The sequence below is a fragment of the Urocitellus parryii genome, chromosome 2 (assembly GCF_045843805.1).
Source record: "Urocitellus parryii isolate mUroPar1 chromosome 2, mUroPar1.hap1, whole genome shotgun sequence".
NCBI lineage: Eukaryota > Metazoa > Chordata > Mammalia > Rodentia > Sciuridae > Urocitellus > Urocitellus parryii.
The window spans coordinates 72,007,546-72,011,191 of record NC_135532.1 but is presented as its reverse complement, the minus strand read 5'-3'; the positions used below and the strand labels follow the sequence as shown (position 1 = coordinate 72,011,191).

At 41.1% G+C, this 3,646-nt stretch overlaps 1 pseudogene; it reads left to right on the top strand.

The window, feature by feature from the left end:
- Positions 1-862: 862 nt before the first annotated feature.
- On the top strand, positions 863-1,641 carry LOC113190767 (transformer-2 protein homolog beta pseudogene; annotated as a pseudogene).
- The last annotated feature ends 2,005 nt before the right edge of the window (positions 1,642-3,646 follow it).

Below are 3,646 nucleotides of genomic sequence, written 5' to 3'. Positions count from 1 at the left end.
AAGAAGGGCTTCCTTTTGTATGCAACAGTGAACAAATCAGCACTCACCAACCAAAAGACATGGGGGGGGGTGCTCTATTCATGACCATCAGCTTAGCCAGAAATACCAGGGATGAAAATTGAATGACATCCAATTATAAACTGAATTGTCACACAGGATTCTGGAAGGGCAGAGAAATTCTTCTCTTTTTCAGTTTTCAGCCCATTTTATGCAGCTATTAACAGATGGCCAAAGACTAGATAATTAATAATGAACAGAAATTTAGAGTAGAGGAAGGGAATTGAAAGGGAGAGAAGAGGGAGAGGCATGAGGTAGTGCTGGGGAACAAAGTCTACGAAGTTATGGTATGTATGAATATACCACAATGAATCTTGCTTGTATCTATCATTATAATGTACTAGTTGAAATAATAATAGACAAGAGGTTATTAGAGTAAAAAAGAGCCCATGTGGAAGTGGTGCAGAGCGTTTCAGCTCTGAGCAGCTGGGCAACCCCAAAGTCCTATGAGGCTGCGGCACAGCCTCCAGAGAGAGGACACAAGAGATTGGCAACTTGGACTGTAGCCCCACAAGCGTCGATGTCAGCCAGGAGCCAGGTGCAAAGGCAGACAGCAGGTTAATGTTGAAGAAGGAAAATGCTGAAGTTGTCATTTGACAAATTTTAATAAATGAGTATTTGAAGCTCAGGAATAAGTGAAGCTGAAATATGAAAAACAAATGAAAGAATGCATTCTAACTATCAGACCAGAAGTCCTACTTAGATGAGCAATATGTGTGCAATGGGCAAGATCAAAGAAGTCAGAATTTGAAACAGAAGAATTTTAAAAATAAATAAAAATGAAGTTCAGATAAGAAGATCTGGAATGAGAAAGCACTACTCTGAAGAATCCCCTCCTGCTTCAGGAAGTGGAAGCACTCACTGGCGGGGAAATCTGCCAGGCATACCCCTGCAAGGTCTCACACCAAGGAAGAATCCAAGTGCTCCAGATGAAGGTCCAGGTCGAGATCTGAATCTAGGTCTAGGTCCACCGAGTCTCTCGGAGGCATTCTACAAGGTCCTGCTCCGATAGCTGTTCCAGTCTAGGTCTTAGGGTAGAGATCATAGCAGAGGCACAGCCACAGTTATTCTCCCGTATCTCCTCGAAGACACCCTGTTGGCAATCAGGCAAATGCTGACCCCAACTGTTGAGTGTTTGAGTTGAGTTTATGGACCACAAAAAGAGATCTGAGCGAAGTATTCTTTAAATATGGCCCCATGACTGATGTGTCTCTTGTATAGGACCAGCAGTCCAGACGTTCAAGTGGGTTAGCTTTCGTATATTTGGAAAATGTAGATGATGCCAAGGAAGCTAAAGAACGGGCCAGTGGAATGGAGCTTGATAGAGGTAGAATCAGAGTTGATTTCTCTATAACAAAAAGACCATAGATACCCAACACCAGGAATTTACATGGAAGATCAATCTATGGCAGCTCACATCGTGGGGATTATTATGACAGGATATGATGATGTAGGCTATGATGATCAGGACTACTATAGCATATCATACAGAGAGGAGGTGGAGGGGGAGGTAGATGGAGAGCTTCTCAAGACCAGGATCAGGTTTACAGAAGGTGTGGAGCCATCCATGGGTTGTGTGTGTGAGCTATGCGCATTTGAGCATATAAGGGGATTGGTCTGGCCTGGCACGCTGATTGGGCCTCTCCCTCTGCCTGTGACCCCACACAGCACCTGAGATGGGTGTGACTTGCTAAAATGTCAATCAATCTGCTGACCACAAGCCATCACCAAGCAAGACTCCACCTTTCGAAACCCTATCCCTTGCCTTATTTGGGTGGAATATTCTATTGAATATTTTTTTCCCCCAGTAAATAGAGAGGTTCCTGGTGCACTCTCTCACTTTTGCTCCTTCCAGACCTATCCAGCAGAGGGCTGACCCTGGGGGTCGCAGAGCAGCTCCACCCTCAAAACTCATGTTCATGGGTTGCATGGTTTCTTTGCAGTTTTCTTAGTTTATTGTTGCAGTCAGCTCCTTTGAACCCAGCTCATCTCTTCAGCCGAGTCAGCTGGCAGAAGGTGTTACCTTCTCCTTACTGTTAGTTGTGGCAGATACAGGTCACATTCCAGATTTTGATCCTCCTCACCTCGTTGCTATTAAAGCATGAAGTTGAGGACTTTCTGAAACTTGCCGTAGACCTGGGATATTGTTTGTGGACAATATTTTTTATTGTTTTCTGTTTAAAAAAGTGAAGAGTTCCTAGTGAAATTAGGGAACTTTTATACCTTTTATGATGACTACTTTTGTTGGACTTGAAATGCTGTTTGTCATACTGCTAATGTGTAATTTGGTGCTTTGTTCAAAGTTAAGTGTTTTCAGAAAAGTGTGTTTTGCATGTATTTTTCTACACACTAAATTTTGACTGCTGAGAAGTTTCTATTGTACAAAACTTTATTCAAAAGATTTTTCTACTGAATCCAGGGTATTCTGAAGATCAAAGCCTGTGTGTAAAATGCTACCAAGTGGCAAAGAGCAACAATAAACAATTTTATTTTTAAAAAAGAGGGTGGGCTGGAGATAACTTGTACAAGGCCCTAGGTTCAATCCCCAGCACCACAAAAAAATAAAAGAGGTTATTAGAGTAGAGCAAGAATATTGAAAGGAGAAAGAGAGGGAAAGGGGAGGTACAGTAAAATGAGATTGAACAGTTGTGTCATGTATGATTATGGCATAATGAATCCCACTATTATGTATATTTTTAATGCACCAACTATAAAAAGAAAGGAAGAAATTTATTTGATTCAAGGTTCCAAAACCTTGGAAGTCTAAGATCCGGGGAACCACATCTGGTGAGGGCCTTCCTACTGTGTCATACATGGTAGAAGGTATCATACTGTTGAGAAAAATGAGAAGGCCAAATTCATTCTTTATATACCCCACTCCCCAAGATAACAAATCCATTCCTTCAATAATAACATTAGTCTACCCATTGCTTATTACATGCCCCACCTCTCAACATTGTTGCATTGGGAATTAAGTGTTCCACATATAAATTTTGGGGAATTCATTTACATTGCAGTAACACCCAGGTATAGAGAAAACTGGAAAAAATTAACAATTTCAGCTGCAAGAAGATAGTGACCTTAATTTTTTTTGCATCCAGGGCTGGGTTCCCAAAAAAAGTTCAACAGAGAAAAAGTCCACTTCCAAGATGGTTCAGGTTATTGGTATATCATATCTGTAAGACTCATGGCAACTTGCTTTTCCAATACCAATAATTGTGAGAAAGAAACACCACTGAGACAGGTGAGAGACACTGTTCTGTAATCGTGTTCAGGTTATGAATAAATGCTATCACATTCACCACTTTCTGTGGTTTAGGAGCAATATCGGGTCTTGTGTAAATAAGACATGAATACTTCAAGGCATGAATACCAGGAGGTGGAGATGATGTAGGTGGACCTTAAATTCTGTCACCACCATCTTCCCTGTGATCCCCAATTCTTTAAGTTCCTCCCACATGAAAAACAAGGTTTTAAGAATCTCATCCCATTGCAGACAAAGCTCAACAACCAAAATCTTATCATCTAAATCAAATCCAGGTACAGATAAAGTTCCTGGAATAATCCTTTCAATACAGGTTTTGAGGCA